A 22971-nucleotide genomic window follows, 5' to 3' on the forward strand; every position below is an offset into this window, starting at 1 on the left:
CCATGATTAGATAATGTTGTGCTGTACTAATGACGAATTAATTAGATTTAAAAATTTTGACTCGTGATTTACATATGAGTTCTGAAATTAGATTTTTTATTAGTATCCAAACACCCCTCCCGACATCCCGTGAAACATCTGGTGTGATACTCAAAAACTTTACACCCACGAACTAAAAGCCCCGCCACGCATTTGGCAGCCAGTGTTTGAGACGCAACGTGAGCCTACTAGTGTCAGTAGACAGTAGGCACTACCGCACTATACCCGTAGCACGTCTACACACGAAACAAGCCGCGCGTCACTCGGGCCACCATCCAGCTCCCAGCACCAGCAGGCATCAGACCCTTCGATGACCTGATCTCAACGTCTGCAGTAGCCGCTATAGCTTCACTTTGGTTTGACGAGTTACGCACTAATTTTCTTCTCCAAACAAGAGAGAAACGCTTGCTTGGTAAACACCTAGTACTCAGTTCTCAGATAGATGTCCAGAAATACACGCCATCGACCTATTACTTCGGTTGCCGGATACACAGATGAATGCCTGAAGCAACCTTTAGTGGTATCGCAAAGGAATCACTGATGATACGTTCAGACGAAAGGACTAAATGAAGCCTTCATGGGCGAACAAATGCCGCAATAAACATGTGTACATTTTTTAATGAGCTGGAGCAGTGTATTAACTCATATGTACAACTAAATAACCAGTTCAGCTCCTTCGCAGCTTGTTACTGCAATTCTGTGAATTCAAACTAATGGTTAGCTATAAAGATTGTCAACCCAAAACTGGAAGAAGATGGGGAAGTCTGACCTCACAATGTGTACCAATGGTTGGTTCCGACTGAACTACTTCTGAAGAGAGCCCTGTATCATTGACGTTAGTGACGGATGGACCCGAGCTGTCTTCAATGATCGTGCAACGCTTCTTCCTTCTGAATATTCCTCACCAAGAGGCCATCTGGGCCGCAGCTCATACTGTACCACACAAGAACTGATCAGGCAAAGAAAATATGGAAGTAGCTCATGAAACTTTTTGCAGCAGCAATTTCAGCAATTCAACTGCTAACTCCAAGACATCTTTCGCAACAAGGAATAGGTCTGATTAAAAAAAAAGGCAAAACTCCATTCTAATTAGTGAAATTAGATGTGATGGTTTTGATTTCTGACACTGCTGATCTACATGGTACTAGATTATCAAATCTCAACCGTACAGTCAAATGCAGTTATTCAGGATCAAATTTGCCAATGTGGGACAATTCAAATTTTCAAAACAACTTCAAGAACTATATCCCACTTGGATGACAATTGAATTGCTGTTTGTTTGTCAATTGTTTTTTCCCCTTAAAGTTGACAAAAGGCCCAATTATACTAGATGATGGAAAGACACATCGCCTTGCTTTGTCTTAAGAAGGTAGTACTGAATCCTTTAGGGAGAAACTCATGAGCTCCGAGCACCCGGATGGGTATCCTCTCAACTAGACCTCTACTGAGCTATTGTTCAGTTTTCAAAAGGCCCAATTACACAAAAAATTTCAAAGAAGCTAAAGGTGTCATGAAAGGAAAAAGTGGTGCGGCATCGCTGCAACTTATTGTTAGAGAGTTGTATAGGCTGGCCCATGGGCCTTTGGTTGTGCCGGCCATATTGGCCTTTAGGGTTGGGGCGCCCGCACTGTCCAGGTGCGCCCCCCTAGGATAAGATCCGGTGATTAGGATAGGCAAGTATCCCCTGATAGGATATTTCCATATACCTAGGCATCCTTGCCTATATGTACTTGTACTCGTGCTTTGCACCCTAATCAATCCAATCCTATTCAGCCATACCTTCCTTCATGGTATCAAGAGACCGGGTCACCCCCGACCTCGCTTCCGCTAACCCTAGCGCGCGCTGGCCACCCCATGGCTTGATCCCACTCCGAGCCTTCCTCCCCCAAGACGGAGGAGGAACGCAGGGCTGTCCGCACCAAGGCTAGGGCTGATGCCCTAGCGCGCGCCGCCGAGGCCGAGAAGTTTGCTGACGCTGCAGCCAAGGAGCGTGACGCCGCCGCCGAGCGCCTTCGGGAGGCGCTCCTTGCTGCCAAGGAGCGCGTAGCGGCTAACGCCGCCGATCCACCCCCCGCCCCGCCGGCGCACAAGGACGACGACAAGTCTGTCCACGACGTCCACGGTGCCATGCTGCTTCACGAAGCGGCCGCCGTTCTGAATCTGCACGCCCAAGCTGTTGCGGTTCAGAACATCCGGAGCCTCGTCCCCGTCGTCCTCGACGTCGCCGCCGGCAACTACACCAGGTGGCGTGAGCAGTTCCTGCTCGTCCTCGGCAAGTTCTCCTTGCAGGACCACGTCCTCCTCGACGACCCCCCGGCCACCTATCCTGACTGGGTGCGCATGGATTGCATCGTCCGGTCATGGATCTACGGGACGATCTCCAACGACCTCGTCGAGACCGTCATGACGCCCGACGCCTCTACCCACACCGTCTGGGCTGCCGTCGAGTCTCAGTTCCTAGACAACCAGGAGACACGCGCCCTCCTCCTTGACGCCCAGTTCCGCGGCTTCAAGCAGGGTGATCTGTCTATTTCAGATTACTGCAGGCGCCTCAAGACCATGGCCGACCAGCTCGGCATCCTGGGTGAGCCTGTCTCCGACCGGACCCTCGTCCTCAACCTCGTACGTGGCCTCAACGCCAAGTACACCGCCATCGGCCGCCACATCCGTCGAGGGCGCCCCTTCCCCACGTTCTTGGAGGCCAAGAACGACCTCCTACCCGAGGAGATCACCGTGGGCGCCTCTGATCCGGATCCCTCCACCGCCCTCCTCGCCGCAGCCACTGGCCAGCCCTCTGCGCCCGCCCCACAGCAGCGTTCTGGCGGTTCCGGGGGCGGCAGCAGCCCCGGGGGCGGGTCTGGTGGCGCCTCCTCCAAGACCAGGCGCTCCGGCAAGCGCAGCAACCGCCAGCCGAAGTCTGGCGGCTCCAGCAGCGGCAACGGCGGCAGCAGTAGCGGCGGCGCCACGCAGGCCGCCCCCACCGTGCCCTGGCCCACCTTCCACAATCCGTGGACCGGGGCCATCCAGATGTGGCCCGGCCCACATCCACAGCAGGCTGCGCCTCCCCCGCAGGCCCTGCTCGCTCAGCAGGCGCAGCAGGCCCAGCTCCAGCAACTGCAGGCCTGGTAGGCGGCCCAGGCGCAGGCCCAGGCGCAGGCTTTCCAGGCGGCCCAGGCAGCACAGGCGCAGGCCCTCCAGGCTTTCCAGCCTGCGCCTGCTCCCGCTTCTCAGCCCGCCAGCCAGTGGGCTGGCGCCCCGGGGTCCTACAACCCCCTCGCCGGGTTGCCGTCGTGGGATCAACAATCCCTCGCCTCCACTTTCAGCACCATGACGCTAAATCAGCAGCCGCAGCAAAACGAGTGGTACTTCGACTCAGGTGCTATCTCTCACATGACCTCCGACTCTCGTACCCTTTCACATATTTTTCCCCAGCGGTACCCTTTTCCTTCAGCTATTGTTGTCGGTGATGGTTCTTTGCTCTCCGTCACCTCCACTGGCACAGCACATTTGTCAGGTCCTCTGCATCTTAATAATGTGCTCAGTGGAATTTGACCCCTCTGGTTACTCTGTGAAGGATCTCGGGACTCGGAACGTGATCGTCAGGTTGAATAGCTCCGGGTCTCTGTACCCTCTGCACCTCCCTGCTGCTGCCACTGCCTTAGCTGCCGGCTCCACCTCCACCTTATGGCACCGCCGCCTTGGTCATCCTGGTCATGAGGCTCTGACCAAATTAGCTTCCATGCTGCCGTCATGTAATAAAGATATTAGCTCATCTCTTTGTCATGCGTGTCAACTCGGCCGCCAGACCCGTCTTCCCTTTCGGGTGTCATCGTCCCGAGCGTCAAACAAGTTTGATCTTATTCATTGTGACATATGGACATCTCCTATTGTTAGTGTTTCTGGTTACAAATATTATTTGGTTATTCTTGATGACTGCTCTCACTACTTATGGACGTTTCCCCTACGTCTCAAGTCCGACACGTATGACACTCTCGCTAATTTCTTCTCTTATGTGACTACACAGTTCGGTGCCACTGTCAAAGCTGTGCAGTGCGACAACGGGCGCGAGTTTGATAACTCCAATGCCCGGACCTTCTTTCTCACCCGCGGCACACACCTGCGCATGTCATGCCCCTACACTTCGCCTCAGAACGGTCGAGCTGAGCGGATCATTCGTTCCACCAACAACATCCTCCGCTCGCTCCTGTTCCAGGCAAGTCTGCCGCCCTCTTACTGGGTCGAGGCCCTGCACACCGCCACCCATCTCCTAAACCTCCTACCAACCAAGACGCTGAGCATGGCCACGCCCCACATGGCCCTGTACGGCTCGCCACCGTCCTATGCTCATCTCCGCGTCTTTGGTTGCCTGTGCTACCCCAACATGACTGCCACTGCCAGTGATAAGCTAGCACCTCGTTCTCTCCCGTGTGTCTTCCTTGGATATTCAGCTTATCATAAAGGGTACCGCTGTCTTGACACCTCGTCCAACCATGTCATCATATCTAGGCACGTTGTGTTCGACGAGTCCGTTTTCCCTTTCACTGAGCTGTCGTCCCCCCCCCCACCCCTAAGGCATATGATTTTTTGGAGGATTCTACTGACATTGTGCCGGCTCCAATAGGACCGTCACAAACCCTTTTCCCTGCAGGACCTCCACCTCCGGCGCCTACCCCCTTGGCGCCAGAATCTGTCGGGACGCCGTCCTCCGCACTGCCATGTGCGGCCCCCGGAGCACCCGCCTCCGCACTGCCACGTGCGGCCCCCAGAGCGCCCGCCCCCGCACGGCCACGTGCGGCACCCGGAGCGCCCGCCCCCGCACAGCCACATGCGGCCCCCGGAGTGCCCTCTCCCGCACTGCCACGTGCGGCCCCGACGGTCCCGCCAGGCTTTGCTCCACTGAGCCCGGCCACCGCAGCCCGTGCTTCACCTGCACCGGGCTGGGACCCTGCCTCTCGCCAGGCAGCGCGTCCTCTCCCGACGGTGCAGCCCCTACAACCGTGTCTACACGCGACGTAGCCAGGCTGCGCCGCCTCCCCCTCCGATCACCGGCACACCTCCTCTACCGAAGGGAGCCGTGACGGTGGTCCCCGTCGTCAACGAGCATCACATGGTCACCCGTGCGAAGCTCGGCTTCAGGCAGCCTGCTCTCTTCACCACGGCGCCACTGTCCCCGGTCCCGAAGACCTTCTGTAGCGCCCTCGCCGACCCCAATTGGCGGGCGGCTATGGAAGAAGAGCAAGCTGCCCTCCTAAGGAATCACACTTGGGATCTGGTTCCTCGCCCGCCACGTGCCAATGTGGTCACCGGGAAGTGGATCTTCAAGCACAAGCTCAAGGCTGATGGTTCTTTGGAACGGTACAAGACTCGCTGGGTCCTGCGCGGGTTCACTCAATGACCAGGTGTGGACTTTGATGAGACATTCAGCCCTGTGGTGAAGCCTGCGACCGTTCGCACCGTCCTCTCCTTGGCGCTCTCTCGACAGTGGTCCATCCACCAGCTCGATGTGAAGAACGCCTTCCTCCATGGCACGCTCTCGGAGACGGTCTACTGTGCTCAGCCAGCTGGTTTCGAGGACCCCTCTCACCCTGATTTTGTCTGTCGGCTCAACAGATCTCTTTATGGGTTGAAGCAGGCTCCTCGTGCATGGTACAGTCACTTCGCAGCATACCTGATCAGTCTGGGCTTCGTCGAGGCCAAGTCAGACACCTCCCTGTTTGTCTACCGCCACGGCACCGACACCATCTACTTGCTACTGTATGTTGATGACATCGTTCTCACAGCTTCTTCGTCAGCTATTCTTCAGCGCACCATTCAGGCTCTGCAGGAGGAGTTCAGCATGACCGATCTGGGTGAGCTTCACCACTTCTTGGGGATGCACGTCCAGCACTGTGGTTCGGGCCTTCTTCTTTCTTAGCGGCAGTATATGGTTGACATTCTGGATCATGCTAGTATGGCTGAGTGCAAGCCGTGCTCTACTCCTGTGGACACCAACCCCAAGTTGGCGGCTGATGGTCCACCGGTTCAGGACGCCTCTGAGTTTCGGAGTCTTGCAGGTGCCTTGCAGTACCTCACCTTCACCAGGCCGGATATCGCTTACGCTGTTTAGCAGGTTTGCTTGCATATGCACGATCCGCGCGAGCCTCACCTTGCTGCATTGAAGCGTATCCTGCGCTATATCAGAGGGACACTTCACCTGGGGCTTCTCCTTCGACCGTCTTCACAGAGCGAGTTGACTGTGTACTCCGATGCCGACTGGGCAGGCTGTCCGGATACTCGCAAATCCACATCGGGTTATGCGGTTTTTCTCGGGGACAACTTGGTTTCCTGGTCGTCGAAGTGGCAGAATACAGTCTCCAGGTCCAGTGCTGAAGCTGAGTATCGCGCAGTGGCTAATGGTGTTGCAGAAGCCACTTGGCTGCGCCAGCTTCTCATTGAGCTTCATGCACCTCCTCGGCGCGCTTCGTTGGTCTACTGCGACAACATCAGCGCCGTCTACATGTCCTCCAACCCAATTCAGCATCAACGCACCAAGCACATTGAGATCGATCTTCACTTCGTGCGGGAGCATGTTGCTGTTGGTGATGTCCGCGTCATGCATGTTCCGACATCGTCTCAGTACGCCGACATCTTCACCAAGGGACTTCCGTCATCGGTGTTCTCGGAGTTCAGGTCCAGTCTGAACGTTCGTGCTTCCGACGGTCAGACTGCGGGGGCGTGTTAGAGAGTTGTATAGGCTGTCCCATGGGCCTTTGGTTGTGCCGGCCATATTGGCCTTTAGGGTTGGGGCGCCCACACTGTCCAGGTGCGCCCCCCCTAGGATTAGATCCGGTGATTAGGATAGGCAAGGATTCCCTGATAAGATATTTCCATATACCTAGGCATCCTTGCCTATATGTACTTGTACTCGTGCTTTGCACCCTAATCAATCCAATCCTATTCAGCCATACCTTCCTTCACTTATTACTTTGGTGGAGAAAAAATGATGCAAGGATGTTAAACCACCGAGAGCAGGATATTGAGCAAATACACATTAAAAAAGCATAAGAAAAAACAAAATGACCTGTCAAGCCAGGCAGTATAAATGGTTAAAGAAAACAAAGTAAAATAGTTAAAACAATGAGGACAGAAACTATGCATGAATTAAATGCGAATCAAGCTGCAGACCTGCATATCATGAGGCTCATCAGCAGCAGGTGGGGCCTCAAATCTTCCCGCCACAAAGTGCTCAATCCCAGTCCAAGCAATCATGACGCCTATGCAGATGCAGCAACATTACCAAAAGAATTTACAATAAAGTTGTAAAGACAACTACAGTAATTAGGGCACATCATACTTCAATATGATATTTAAAAAAAGAACAGTGCAGTCTAGGGTCTATACCCTATAGTCAAAAACAAAAACCTGCAATGAGTTGTCTGGTAACTGACTTTGAATACAGACACTATTATTGACGGTACAATACGTTACTAAGTTACTAAGACTTTTCAATCAACTCGTACCATTGTCAGTGCAAAGGCTTGGAGGAGGAGATACAAGCTGTAGGCCATTATTCTCAACAACTTGATTCAGGCGAGTCCTAACATACTTGTTTGATGCGACACCTCCTGAAACAACCTTTAATAATTGGATCAGTCCACTTACTGGAAAAATTAAACGAATTTAACCATCATCAAGATATGTGGATTACAAAGTATTTGATGGAAGGTTCCATCTTCAATGCCCATTCAACTGCTCGCTGGCATTTTTCTTCCAAATGCAACACAGCAACTCGCTGCATATATCAAAATGATCAGGAAAAACATTGAAATCCTCAATAAAAAATTGAATGTGTTGTCCATCATGTATAACCTGAAAAGAGGCAGCAATGTTCGCCCTTGATTGTCTGTCTTCCTCTGATGCAGACGAAATAGGAATATCATCTGTACATCTATCAAGTATGAAAATGAAAGACCAGTCAACGAAATTAGATATAACCATTTAAACTACAAAAACCCATACAAGAATATGCTTTTTACAAATTATAAGAATATACCATATTCTAAGATCGAGTTACTAAACTTTGTAGATGAATGCACAGGTTTTGAGACAAATCCTACGAGTCGTCTCAACATAGCCGGTCCCAAACCCGGGTAAAGGAGGAGGGTTGCGTTAGGTTTTGGCAAACCAGCATAAAAAATGTCATTCTAATAGATTTGAAACCCACAAGAAACTCGTTGGGGCATAACCCTCTTAGCGACGCGCTACACCGGAACCCGGGTGTGGTGATAAATGGGCAAGGGCCGGGTCGCCATCCCCCCAAGGGCGCGTCGTATCATGACCTGGGTACGATGATAAGTGAGCAAGGGTCGGGTCGTCACCTGAATGGCGCGCTACATCTACGCCCGGGTGTAGTGAAAAATGAGTAAGGGTCTTCGCACTTCCCTCGACGGGTGCGAAGGGTAAGGAAGCTAGCCGAGCCAACTAGGATTCGTATAGGTAGCTGGAACGTAGGGTCCCTAACGGGTAAGTTGCGAGAGCTAGTTGATGTAGCAATTAGAAGGCGTGTAAATATTCTATGCGTTCAGGAGACTAAATGGAAGGGCCAAAAGGCGAAGGATGTTGAGGATACTGGCTTCAAGTTTTGGTACACGGGAGCAACTCCGGGTAGGAATGGTGTAGGCATCTTGATTGATAGGAGCCTTAAGGATGGAGTCGTAGAGGTTAGAAGGCAAGGCGACCGGATTATCCTAATCCGGTTGATAGTTGGATATTCGGTTTTGAATGTGATCAGTGCCTATGCCCCTCAGGTAGGCCTTAGTGAGAGCACCAAGATGCAGTTCTGGGGAAGATCTAGATAGCATGGTTAGTACCGTGCCTACCAGCGAGAAACTCTTCATAGATCTCAACGGCCATGTGGGTGCGACTAATGTAGAGTTCGAGCGAGTGCACGGGGGTTTTGGGTATGGTAGCAGGAGTCAAGAGGGGGAGAATGTGTTAACTTCGCGTTAGCCTACGACTTGTTGATAGCGAATACCGTGTTTAAAAAGAGAATCCCATCTTGTGACGTTTCGTAGTGGACAACACTCGAGCCAGATCGACTTTATCCTTACTAGGAGGGAGGATAGACGTGATTGTTTAGATTGTAAGGTGATACCTGGGGAATGTGTTGTCCCTCAACACAAACTTGTGGTGACGGACTTTCGTCTTCGGGTACGTGTCCACCGAGACAAATGTGCCAAGATTGCGAGAACAAAGTGGTGGAAGCTTAGAGGGGAAGCGGCACAAGTGTTTAAGGAAAGGATGCTAGGTGAGGGGCCTTGGGAAGAAGGAGAAGACGCAGATGACATGTGGCTAAAGATGGCAACATGTGTTCGGAAGGTGGCCTCAGAGGTGTTTGGCGTGAGTAGGGGAGGCAAACAGGAGGGGAAAGACACCTGGTGGTGGAACGACGAGGTGCAAAGGGATATTAAGGAGAAGAAAGAGTGTTTCAAGCGCCTCTACCTTGACAAGAGTGCAGCCAACATCGAGGGCTATGAGTGTAGCGAAGAGGGTTACAAAGCGAGCTGTGAGTGTAGCAAAGGGTAAGGCGTATGATGACCTGTATCAGCGGCTAGACACGAAAGAAGGGGAGAAGGACATTTATAGGATGGCTAGGATCCACGAGCGGAAGACAAGGGACATCAACCAAATCAAATGCATTAAGGATGGGACAGATCGACTGCTAGTGAAGGATGAGGAGATCATGGATAGATGGAGAGAGTACTTCGACAAGTTGTTTAATGGGGAGAGTGAGAGCCCTACCCTTGACTTAGATGACTCTTTTGACGATACAAACAGACGTTTTGTGAGGAAAATTCAGGAGGTAGAGATCGGGGAGGCTTTGAAGAGAATGAAGAGAGGTAAAGCGATGGGCCCTGATGGTATTCCCATTGAGGTGTGGAGATGCCTAGGAGATAGAGCAATAGTATGGTTAACTAAGCTTTTTAATCTCATTTTTCGGTCAAACAAGATGCCTGAAGAATGGAGGAGAAGTATATTAGTACCTATCTTCAAAAACAAGGGCGATGTTTAAAGTTGTACTAACTACTGTGGGATTAAGCTGATGAGTCATACGATGAAGCTTTGGGAGAGGGTTATCGAGTATCGCCTAAGAAGAGTGACAAGTGTGACCCAAAACAAATTTGGGTTCATGCCTAGAAGGTCAACCATGGAGGCGATTTTCTTAATACGACAATTGATGGAGAGATATAGGGAGCAGAAAAAGGACTTGCACATGGTCTTCATTGCCCTTGAGAAGGCATATGGCAAAGTACCGAGAAATGTCATGTGGTGGGCTTTGGAGAAGCACAAAGTCCCAACTAAGTACATTACCCTCATTAAGGATATGTACAAGGATGCGACGATGTTTGTCCGGACATGTGATGGCAACACCACTGACTTTCCTATTAACATAGGCCTACACCAGGGGTCAGCATTGAGCTCTTATTTATTTGCTTTAGTGATGGATGAGGTCACAAGGGATATACAAGGTGAGATCTCTTGGTGTATGCTCTTTGCTGATGATGTGGTGCTAGTTGACGAGAGTAGGGCAGGGGTTAATAGGAAGTTAGAGCTGTGGAGACGCACGTTAGAGTCGAAAGGGTTCAGACTTAGTAGGACCAAGACCGAGTACATGATGTGTGATTTCAGCGCGACTAGGCATGAGGGGGGAGATATTAGTCTAGATGGGCAAGTGGTGGTCCAGAAGAATACTTTTCGGTATTTAGGATCGGTGCTACAAAAGGATGGCGAAATTGATGAAGATGTTAGGCATAGAATTTCAGCTGGCTGGTTGAAATGGCGAAGCTTCTGGCATCCTTTGTGACAAGAGGGTGCCACAAAAGCTAAAAGGCAAATTCTATAGGACAGCAATTCGTCCGGCGATGTTATACGGTGCTGAATGTTGGCCTACAAAAAGGCGACATGTGCATCAACTGAGTGTAGTAGAGATGCGGATGTTGCAGTGGTTTTGCGGGCACACAAGGAGGGATAGAGTCCGGAACGAAGTTATTCGGGATAGGGTCGGGGTGGCACCAATTGAGGAGAAACTTACTCAGCATCGGCTGAGATGGTTTGGACATGTCCAACGAAGGCCTCCTGAGGCGCCGGTGCGTAATGGGGTTCTTGAGCGGGTCAATAATGTAAAGAGGGGTAGAGATAGACCTAAACTGACGTGGGATGAGTTGGTTAAGAGAGACCTTAAGGATTGGAATATCTCTAAAGAGATAGCTTTGGATAGGAGCGCTTGGAGACTAGCTATCAATGTGCCTGAACCTTGAACTTATTTCTTTCGGGTTTCATCTCTAGCCTACCCCAACTTACTTGGGAAAAAAGACTATGTTGTTGTTGTTGTATAAAATAGAATTTACTTGTGTACTTAGGAGTTTAAAATGAAGTAGCTATATATCGGTTTAGAACTTTGAAGTTGAGGCATAGAGAAAGTATCGAATACTACTATCTCAAGAATACAAAGTGGATGATTCTACCAGAAACACCAGAAAGCCTGTACATATTATGAAAAAAAGGAGAGGACACAGACTGAGAGAAGATGGGATAGTATATGTTTACAAATTCTTAGATTCAATTGCCAATCGAACTTGAGTCTTCAGACCAGCATAGGAAAAAATTGCAATCTTTATGTTGTCGCATGGGAACCTGAAAGCACACAAAGAAAACGGTAAGCAAGTACATCATGTAGCCAAAGGTTAATAATAAATGGGTAACAATTTAGCTACATCTCAGTTAAGTTAAAATTACATCAGCAGACTTACTCTAAAGTTTACAGCGTTTGGATCACCATCTAGAGCAAGCTCTTCAAGAGCAGGACCCCCACCTTTCCTCATATCAAGTCCCAACCATCTTGCCGATTTGTCATATGCCTCACCGATCGCATCATCTATAGTAGTCCCTAGTTGAACGTATTGCCCAAGGCTATGAGCAAGAACAAGAAGATTGTGTCTTCCTGAGCAGATTAACTTGTTAGATACCTTAAAGCCATGAGAGAGAATTCAGGAAACAAGGACATTTCTTCTGTCCTGATTGTTACAGCAGCTTTTATGCCAAAATTAGCATAAATGCTTAAGGGATTTATGTTGAGCTAGTTCTGCATTGAGTTACATGCCCTTTGTCGATAGGCACAAAATTCATTTTGTAATTGACTAAAATCATCTGTCACATATATTTCATTTAATAATTTTAACAGGTACAGGAGTGCAGTGCATAACAAGTAATCAGCTTATGGATTGGGTTAAGGAGACATTTCGGTTTTTGTTTTCAGCTGAATCCTGGCTCAAAACCCTTGAAAAACTAATCCCAATTCCAAATATGTTGAGAATCTTATCAAGACGTATTAATCCATGGAGGATTAAGAAAATAATAGCATATAAGGCTCAGACATAGTACTGTAATTAGCATATACCTGAAATTAGAAGGGCCAAAAAAGGGAAATCAAGGTCCTTGTTCACTAGCCTGACAAGGATCAAACAACATTAACTGCGAATACAGTGCATGCATAGAGTTAGAAATAAGGTGAAAAGTTTATACAATCTTTTGTTCATGTTTGTAAAGGTTTTCTTTAGCATAAACATGTTTCATGTTCTAAGTAATTTAGCTTGGAGTTTCATTTCTTTCATCCACTACAAGACATGGATTAGCCAATAGGTGGACGATGTGGCATCAAGAATTAGGTAGTTTACAGGTACACGTCTGCTCCTACATTAAACAAAAATGAATGTTTTCACACAGGCTGAAAATTAGTTCAACTTTGAACATTTTAACTAAAAATATTGTTTGTTCACTGCTCATGCCACTATACCAGCTTAGTCTAATTAATATCTGCATAAGCCAGTATGACACTATGGAAGCATGAGAGGAGGTAGCAATGTCTAAAGTCTCAACAGATGTGCAATTTCGATGTAAAACCAGATAAAAATGTCAACAATGCAAGCAATTTATAACAATTACAACAAATGACTTTGAAACAAAATCGCAATCCTTTATTCTTGGAAACAAAAACCACTGCACCTATTTGATGATGAATTAACAAAATAACTTGCATAGCATATAAGAATAAGAAGAAGGTAAAAGCCCAACAGATTTAAGAACAAGGCTAATTGAACAGCGAAGGACCCTATGAGTAAAATACCTGGAAACTAATGCATGTGCCTCCATATGATGAACTCCAACAATAGGCAACCCAAATGATTTAGCTACTTGTCTAGCTTTGTGAACACCAACTGCAGTTTAGACATGTAATTGCACTAACATTAGAGAAGGCAAGAGATGTGATCTTAGAAACAGCAAGAAACTAGACTCCTAAACCTAATACACTGACGTGCTAGCATTTATCCGAATGTCTGGTAGATTGCACATCATATAACATCATGGAGATCCCAACCATGTTAAAAGTTCTCCAGGAAGGCAGAACAAATGCAAAGGTTTAATTGAACAATGAGTTTCTAGTCTGATCAAATACAACTCATTTGGATCATGTGAAAATTTTAAAACTGTAGTAAATGGTATCAAGTGAACAGACATTTCAGCAGCCCAATGAACAAATAGGAGGTACATCCATACCTCTAAGGCATAGACTAAGCCCTGGACCAACCGTAACGGCGACAGCAGAAAGATCACTTCCTGACAATTTTGCATCATCGAGGGCCTTTTGAACAACCTGGGCAAAAAATAAGGGAATGCAGTTAACATAAATGGCAGAGCCTCAAAAGGCTGTAAAACCTCTGTGGATCTAAGAAGCCACACCAGGTCAATTACAAGAGCATGAGCTTCCTCGGCCATCTTAGGAGCGACACCCCCATACCTCGCAAGCAAATCCGCCTTCCAAATGTTGGCCAGCGAAAAGCCACAGAAAAAGCAGACATGGTCAGCAAAGGTTTTAAAAAACGCTAGACGCTAGGTGAACGCTATCCTATGGTTTAGAGTTTTTTGTGATTAAATGTCTTTTGTAATTAAACGACACTGTGATTAAACGCAACGCTAGGCCAAAGTTTAGAGTTTAATCAAGATTAAACGTAGTTTTAAAACGTTTTTTAAAACAGGGTCAGCAATGCACAAAGAATTCCCTTCCTGTACAAGCTTGACAGCTGAAATGATAGAGCATAACATAGAAATAAAATTGTACTGGAAAATGGCTTACTTGGGAAGATACCACTTGGCTAAGGATCTCCCCGTCGCCTCTAACCGGCAACCAGCCAGACAAACAGCATCGAGGCAGCTGAGCGCAAATCCTAAAAGCGGCCGCAGGTAAAATCGACAGGAGAATCGAGGAAGAAAGCACTAGTACCACAGCGGCCGCAGTGTCGTCGCAGCTGGTCTCGATGCCGAGCATTAGGAGGTCGCGGCGGGCTGGGACGGCGCGAGCGGCGGTGCAGGAGGACGCCACGGTGGAGAGGGGACGGAGGGTAGGGGGAGGGGTTGCTGGATAGGGCGAAGAGGCGGAGGCGAGAAAGCGGTGGGGAGTGGAAGGAGGACGAAGAGAGGAGAAGGCCTTCGCCGGGACTCGTCGTCGGAGGATGGCGGCGATGGCGCGGGAAATGGGTGGCGATAAGGTCGGGAGAAGAGCGGCCGTCATTCCCTCCGGGGCTCCGCTCCGCTCCGGTGGCTGCTGACTCCTCCGGGCCAATCCCCTCCCCCACACCTGTTTCTCGATAAAAATAGCGGCAGCGGCGCGGCGGGACCTGCGGCGCCGGCGCCCGGCGGGGCGGCGATGCTTGCAGCCTACAGCGGCACAGGCGATTGTCTGCGCCGGCGGTGGAACTTGCTGTGCCGGTGGCGGATCCTGCCGGCTGTTGCAGCAGGAACGCTCGCGTCAATACCTGCGGCAGTTGCGGCGCTTGTGCGCCTGACGAGCAAGACGAAGACCAGCATCGTTTTGATTCAGCAGGCACCATATATCCTTTACCTTCTGATTTATTCCCTGATTTTTTTCAAATACCTTCTGAACTTTGAGTGTCGATTTAATGTTTATTATGTGCATAATCATCTGATTTTTTCTAGTTATTTTAAAAAACGTTAAATAGCGGAGGCTATAGCCCGCTTTAGCCTAGATAGCCTCTGCAAAGAAATTCCGCTTAATGGCTTGGCCGGTGTTTTAAAATACTGGTTATGGTCATGTACTAATGACTGTTTTCCTCTTGTGTGATAAGAGTGTGTGTATGCGCGTCAACTAAAGCCTATTTGGTCCATAACCCTACACTACTGCAATAGTCTTTATAGAGATGGTTGAAAAATATTTTCAGAGGCGGGCAAGGCTAACCACCTCTGAACAAATGGCTCTGTTAATTGAACAAAAAAATCCAAAAAAGGGGATGAGCCCGTCGAGCCCATCTGCGGCGCCGCCGCCCTTGTCCATCATGGCCATAATATTCTATCTCATAACAAGTAGTACCTAATATTCTATATCTTAAAATTATATACATAAATTATAATATTCTAAAAATTACAATTTTGCTGTAATTAAAACTTTACTGAAGTACTCCTAGAAAGCTTCACCAAGGCTCGCGCCCATCCCCGACCTTGGCTGTTGCAGAAGCAGGTGCCGCCGATGCGGCCAATTTGATCGTCGCGGCCAATTTTGTGGCTGTAGCCGCGGCCGAAGCCACTGATGTCCTTGCCATAGCCAAACGGCGCTGCGGCTGCCTCCAGGAAGGCCCTGGCTGATGCAGTTGTTGCTATGGCAGCTGGAGACCCTGTCATGGCAATCGCCGCAGCCGCCGTGGCTAGCGCCGCATCAGCAGTGGCCAATGATGGATCCATAAATAATTAAAGGAGGGGCTGATTTTTTTTCCTCTCCTTCCCTTCTTCTTCCTCCTCTTTTTCCTCATTATTTCTTCTCAGGAATGGAGGAGGGGCTCAAGCTGGAGCCCCCTGGACCCGGTGCTGGATCCGCCCCTGGCAGTGGCTACAGCTACAGCTACAGCTGCCAACTCAGCAACACGTGTTGTGACCGCAATATCGTTTCAGGGCACGATGATGCAGAAGGATTGGACATCAGGTGGCAAACGGAGTTTGTTCTATAAAGTCATTAATATTATGCTCGAAGGCGTTTGCGGGCTCACTTCAGTGATCAGCACCGTGAAGAGAATGTCCATTTTTGAAACTACTAAAGGTTCGCTGATCCTCGTGGGTGTTGACGGCCATAATTTCACATTCTAAGCCGTCAACTTCTTGGAAATAACATGAGCTTTACACTATGTTCCATTCATATTTTGTTTATTTCTAATGAGTTCCATCAGTTTTGGATGAGTTGAGATTGCAGGAGCAAGTGTACCAAAAATTGGGCAAATTTGGGCAGAAACCCAGGCCGACCGGCCTCTCCTAAGCCGGCCGGCCTGGCACCCCCAAAGACACAGCCCCGGCTTCGAACCAGTGGCAATGTGACACATTCAAGGGACTCAGAGTCGAGGGTTGGGCATTAGTTCAAATGGATACACCGAAAGGCTTCAACATCCATTCAAAGAACTGCAAGACAACCCAAGATCAAAAGAATTTCAGCAACCCACTTCCCTGGAGATTGTACAAAGGCAGTGCGAAGTCCCGGCAAAACCAGAGGACGAAATGGGCCAGAGGGAGGCCGGCCGGCCTCCCCTAGACCGGCCAGCCTAGCAACTACAGCAATCGAGCAAACCCAACTGTCAACCGACTCCAGGGAGCGATCAGAGCCGTTGTCCGAAAGGCGGCGGCCACGTGGCGGCAACTCCAGGCCGGCCGGCCTAGGGGAGGCCGGCCAGCCCCACATGGAGGCCTCTCAGGCTGAGGTTTGGCGTGGAAGTTAAGCGCAACGAGATTACCTGCTTCCAACCGACGCTACCTGCAGTAACCGCCAGAACCGACCTTGAGAAGGATATAAAAGGTGGCACCATCCATCACTTCAACACACACCATTGGAGCTCTTCTCTTCCACTTGTACTTTCTAGATTAGGTTAGTAGCTTGGGAGTTAGAGTCAAGTAGAGCTTGCTCGGGATTCTGGAGTCGTCGGAAGTCTAGTATAGCTCTTGTATCTTTCTTTTGACTTTATTAATATAAGTTATCTTCTTTACTTTTCTGAGTCAGCTTTACTTTCCGTAGTCTTTTATTTACTCAAGTCTGAGGTTCAGCTTGAGCACGGAAGTTTTCCTTTAGCTTAGGCTAAGTTATCTCTCTTAGTGATTGGGAATTTATCTTACGGGTTTTCTCGCCCGGACTACAGTATCTCAAGTTAGTACTCTAGGTTGAGGGGGATTTCTCTCGAAGGCCTCGAGAGAAATCCTAACACCGAGTGCAGACGTGGTGTCTGACCTTAGTGTTAGCTAGAAAGTGTGTTCCACCCCACGGAACCGTTGTGGTAGTCGGTAGGTGGTGACCTCCCTATCCGTCCTTTGTAGTCCACCACCCTATCATAACAGTAGTGCAGGTTGCCATTGGACTTCCCTCTCATCTCTTTCTGTAGTCCTTCCTCTTCCAGCCACCAAAGTAAGCTCTGCTTTATCGAAAACTAGTAGGGTGTTTAGTCTGATCTAGAGAGGCTAGCTCGATAGTTCAGAAGTGTATCAGGTGTCTTATCTCGCTGGTTGTCCTCCCAGCTGCTACCTCTCTAACGTTTAGAGTCTTCGTGTGTCACTCGGTCATTGCCTGGCCATTTATCTCACTACCTATCTGGCTTACCCCCCGTCTAGTCAGCCGGTCGATAAAGCTAGTACTATTGTCAATCGATTTACAATACTCTTTACCATAATGCTTCCCTGAGGAAAAATACGATACCCTGGAATACTCCAAGGTGAAGTGCTACAGCGGTGATTCTGTGCGCTTGCAGAATATCTATTCTAATCGGGCATAAGAAACGCCAACAGTGGGTTTTCTCGCGCTTGTTGCTGGCGCAGCTTTCAGTGCTGATGGTTGGGTTGAGGCAGCCATGAATCTCCTTTTGTAACTGGGAGCAGTGGCGGAGCCAGTACCAGCATCTAGGGGGCTCATTCCTCTTCCTCCGTCTTCTTCTTTCTCCTTTCCCTTCTCTCCTCATCCTCTTCCTTCCTCTTTGCTTATAATGAAGTTCTCGGGGTAGGGGGGGGGGGCTTGAGCCCCCTGCCCCTCCTCCTTCCTCATGGCAAACCGGCATAGATACTCTGGCATGGAAGGAAAAAAATAATCAAATTTATATTGTACGCCATTTTATGTTATGCCCTAGATTGGTGTGTTTTTCTTTTTTTGAGTCGAAATGGTGTACTGTACCACTTACTATGATCATCTTCTGATGAAAAGTTTCACGCTTTGTAATAAAAACCTGACTTGTAGCGGTGAAACACCTATTGTAACTATTTCGAACTTGTATGGTTCCTTGTTGTAAGAGGAAGAACTATTATAAACTATTTCGAATTTGTCTGGTTTGTTGTTGTAAAAGGAAGATGTGTGCCAATTGGCAAGTAAGGAAGTTGAAACCCAAGAATATTAGTAGCAACCTTTTACAATAGAGGAAAATAATAACCTGTCAGTTGTCTCAAGGTTCCTTTTCGCAAAGAGGGGAGAAGTACTTGTTTGGCCAGCCCCTTGGCAACAGCGTGTCAGCTGTCCATACCATTGTTGATACCGTTTTTCGGCACATGTCAAAGGATCGGTAGAAGAAAGGAATGCATGTTGAAATAACGATGGTGCATGGGAGGTAAAGATCGGGCACAGTTTAGTACCGATCAGGCGTCTCAGTGTTTTCTAGGCAAATTTTGATACAGGACAGCCTCAGATTGGAAGGCGGTATTTTCTGTTTATTAGAATAAATTTCTTTAGATAGAATCAATGTTTTGCCGTAATCGGCTAGGACTGTGTTAGCGTGGGGTATAAATATGAATCCCCGAGCTATTGTAAAGATTGATACACATCCAACAAACAAAACTTTACTCTACTTGCAATTTACTTTCTCGTCGGTGGCTTCGCCATCTTTTTTCTTTCTGCGAGTCCTTTCAAGCTGATCAAGGACGCCTCACATTCGAGCGACTTGATTTGCTGGTAAGTTTTCATTTACCGAGTAAATCTGAGATTTAGCTTCCGGGCGTATCGCTGTCGCTTCGTTCAGATCTATTCAAAATTTATCGAAGTTATCTAAGTTTTGATCTCGGGCGCATCGCTGTTTTCTCGTTTAGATTAATTCACCAATTACCCAGCTTAGTGATCTGTTTAATCAGTTGTAAGCTCCATGTTTATCACGATAAACCTTATAAAGCCGATTAGATTAAATCATAAGTTTAGCTTTGTCCAGATCCATACATTCGTGGGTTTGTACATTGTTACCTGGCACGTGTCGGCTTTTAGATCTAGCCGTCTGGTTGCTCATCGGCATCGGCAGCTCATTGTCGATTCATAGTAGATCGCTTTTATTATACGCTTACTCTACACGGTTTTTTTTGTCACCTTCTATATCGGCAAAGCCTTGGTGATACCCCACGTAAGAGTGATTTGGAAATCCAGCCGATACACTCTTGAATTTGACGGTTTATTGTTTCCTTGTCAATTTACAGGTCAAATTGACTGGCACGCTTGGTCTGCATTCTGAGGCTAGGCGAACGGTGCCCTCAGATTCCAGTGTGTTGATTTTGCGTCAACACATCTTTTGGCACGCTCGGTGGGACCCGGAACATCAAGATATCAGAGAAGGCAGAGATCTCGGGAAACAATCAGATCCCGATTGATAAAGAGAAGTTGAAGGAAGAACACAAAGCAGAACTTAAAGCTCTCACAGATGCTTTTGAGCAACAGTGCCTTTTGTCCTTCAACACCAACAGAAGCGGAGAGGTAGTCAAAAAGTTCAATTTTTAATTTTCAAAAAAAAAGTTCAATTTTCCCACTTTTGTACTATATGAAGAGTCACAGAAGGAGGACAAGATGATTCATCAGATGAATCAGGCGTTCGGACATGCTTTCGTAAATCATGCTCCACTCATGGCCAACCACATCCACAACGCTGTGATCAAGACGCTACAAGATAGAGGGACACCTGGCTTTGTGGGACCAGCCTACTATCAGGGATGTCAGATGGTCTTTTCTCCTATTGGATCGGCTCCTGGGATATCACAGATCCATCCTCAAGCTACGGCTGATGAGGGTGTCATAGATGCACAGCCGATCAGTGCTGTAGCGTCACCTCAGATCCCTCCTGTGTACACCAACTCTACACCGATGGCCACATATGCACAGGGGGACTTCATGTCAGGATACCCAGTTGGTTGGAATCCAACTACTGGACTTGGTATGCCTCCGGAATTCATGATTCCATCTCCATCAAAGCAGCCAAGTACATCGGCTTCTCAGCCGATGAACCAGCAAGAAAATGTGTCGGCTCCACAGCCGATTCAGCCTCAAGACACCACAACAGAAGTTTTGGCAAACAGTCCAAGCCATGTGTCGGCCCCATGGCCGACACCTCAACAACAGTATCTGGCGATGATGTTACAACCCAAGTCACCAACAGAAGTTTTGGCAAACAGATTCCCTCATGCCAACGGAGTCACATGGGTTTTCCAAGATCTTGCGACTGGTATGTTGCGCCATGTGGATGTGCCTAATGTACCTAGCTTTGCATGCCGTCAGTCTGGTCAGGGGGCAGCACAGAGCAGTCCAAGCAATGAGATGGTGTTGTACCAATCACCATCTAATCAACCTCCTCAGCAAGCTACACAAGCTGCATCGGTTGTTCAGCCGATGACCTCGCTAAACGTCCAGCCTGCATCGGCAACCTTGCAGTTGACTCCACCAGCACCACATGTAGGATCAGCTGGTGACCAACAGGTCGACTGGGCATCTAAGATTGCTGAGATGATGAGAGATCAGTTTGGTTTGAAGCCAAAGCAGCAGAATCTGATGTACAGAACTCCATATCCAGCTGTTTATGATCAACTGCCATTGCCCCACAAGTACAAGTTTCTAGATTTCACCAAGTTTTCTAAACAGGGAGAGGTCTCCACTGTGGAACATATCAACAGGTTCATTGTGCAGTGTGGAGAGGCAGCTCAACACGACGCATTAAAAGTGCGTTTGTTTTCCATGTCCTTGTTGTAACACCCCAGTGTTAATTTAGGTGCTAATTCCGTGCTTAGTCACTAATCATCACTTAAGCATGGTTATTAGTGTTAATCGTGTAGGCTTAGTTAAATTTCAATTATTGACTTAGCTTTGACCCCTATTTTCTCCCAAATCCAAAACTCGAATCAACTTTTGCCCAACATCAATATTGTAGAACTTTTCTTCCTCTACAACTTTCATTTTGGCCAAATTTCAAGTTTCAGCACGAAATTTAAAGAAAACCTTTAATTTTGCTTTGAATAGGACATTTTCAAATGCACTCAAGTTTCAAATTTAATCTTTGAAACCATTATTCAAATGAAAAAGTGCCTGAAATAAAAGTTGAAGATCTAAAAATTTTGAATAACTTTCGTATTCATAAGTTTTTCATTTGAGGCCAAGAAAAAGGAGAAAAACTGAATTTACGAATTGTATTTTGAACTTCAGTTTATTTACGAGACTGCCCTCATTCCATCTCTCTCCTTCCTCTGTTTTTCCCTCCCTCACGCCGTCGCCGCCTTGGCGTCGGGCCGTCACACCGGTGCCATCCTCTGGCCGGCCACGCGCCACGCCATGAGCCAAACCGCCCTCCCTGGCAACACCTCGCGCTTGCCACGCGTCTACGATGCTCGGCCGGGCGACACGCCGCCAAACGCCGTCGCCCACTCGCCGTCGCTGCGCTCCAGCCCCGCCGGCGAGCCCTCCACGTGTCGGCCATCGCACCTCAACGTCCACGCGAGCCCGTGCTTATCCCGTCCAGTGCCCAAGTCTGTTTTCCCCTCCCCTTCTCCTTCCTCAGGCTCAGGATGAGCCGAGCCCGAGCAGAGCTGCCACCGCCGGCGCCTCTCTGGCCAAACCCCACCTTGATTCTTCGCGCCCAGGTTCACCGAAGCCTCGCCGCCACAGCCATGGGCCGAGCCCACTGCTTGCGCGCACGAACGCCACCGCCGCGCGCTTACCACCGCCATGGCCCCCGCCCCAACCCATCGCGGAGTACCCCTCCCCGACCCTCCTCGGCTCCAATCGACCCTGGGAACGGGATTCACTAGCCGCAGAGAAGCTCGTCGACCCCCTCCCTGCCGCCAGACCCGCCGGAGCACCGCCGCCGTCATCTCCATGGCCAGCCGCCGGCCCTGCTCCGTGAAGCCTCCCCCTTCGGCCCTCTTCCTCCCAAACCGAGCCCGCATCGAGCTTCCTCACGCCCCACCGGTGCTCCTCGACCCGAGCCCGACGACCCGAGGTCATCGGAGCGCCGTCGCCGCCGCCAGTTACCGCCCCCGGCCGCCCTCCTCCGCGGCGAGCTCGCCTCCAACCACCCCGACCCCAAACGAGACCGCCAGATGGTTGCCCTCGCCGCCCTCGTGCTTTCCCCCTATTCCCCCTCGCCGCCGGCGATCACCGGCGCCGGAAAATGGGCCGCCGCCGCCTCCCCTATCTCCAACCCCAGCCAAGGGCCATTTTGTAAAATATTTTAAGTTTCCAGGGACCTTTATGCAAGAATCAGGGACCCCAACGTAATATTTAGTTTGTATTTCAATCCAAATTTCAGTGAACTTTGAAAATGCATAGTAAATAGTAAAAAAATCATAAAATAGTAAATGAAGATGTTTTGGAATCCTTGTAAGTAGATCTATGCAGTAGATTCATAATCTTGTCGGCTTTAGTAGAAAAATATTGCTCTAGGTATTTATCTGTGCTGGTTAGGAATAAATTCATATTTGTAGTTGTGCTGCTCTGTTTGCTATGAAATTTTTATGATAGGCTTCTCATGTGATGTATGTTCTGTGGTAAAAATTTCAGAATTATTAATATATGTATGACTGAGTTATTGATTTAACTTGAATAGTGCTTTATAAATGGTTTTAAATGCTTTA

General features: G+C 48.7%; 1 pseudogene; it reads right to left on the reverse strand.

The window, feature by feature from the left end:
- Positions 1–444: 444 nt before the first annotated feature.
- LOC120673267 lies at positions 445–14950 on the reverse strand (annotated as a pseudogene).
- Between the last annotated feature and the right edge of the window lie 8021 nt (positions 14951–22971).

This window comes from Panicum virgatum, chromosome 5N, assembly GCF_016808335.1.
Source record: "Panicum virgatum strain AP13 chromosome 5N, P.virgatum_v5, whole genome shotgun sequence".
NCBI classification, from domain to species: domain Eukaryota; kingdom Viridiplantae; phylum Streptophyta; class Magnoliopsida; order Poales; family Poaceae; genus Panicum; species Panicum virgatum.